Below are 322 nucleotides of genomic sequence, written 5' to 3' on the forward strand. Positions count from 1 at the left end.
GAAAGATGTTACATCAAGCTCCATTTCAATTTATTCAACAAAATTTATTGTCCTCCTGTTATGAGGAAAACCTTGGGTTGCTTGCTGTGGTTGTCTAGGGACCATCCTTGAATTTTTGTGGGAGGAAGGAAAACCTGACTACCAGAATGATTATATGCTTAGGAGGAAAGAAAGATCTCCTTATCTTTGAGAAACACTGATTCTGTATCAGGTAATCATTTTACAAATGCTCTCTTGTTTAACCCTCATAACTCTGCCAGGTGGATATTACTGTCCACTTTTTATAGATGAGAGAAGTGAGGCTCAAAGCCTGCACAGCTGG

Source organism: Lipotes vexillifer, unplaced genomic scaffold (genome assembly GCF_000442215.2).
Source record: "Lipotes vexillifer unplaced genomic scaffold, Lipotes_vexillifer_v1.1 scaffold847, whole genome shotgun sequence".
Lineage (NCBI taxonomy): Eukaryota > Metazoa > Chordata > Mammalia > Artiodactyla > Lipotidae > Lipotes > Lipotes vexillifer.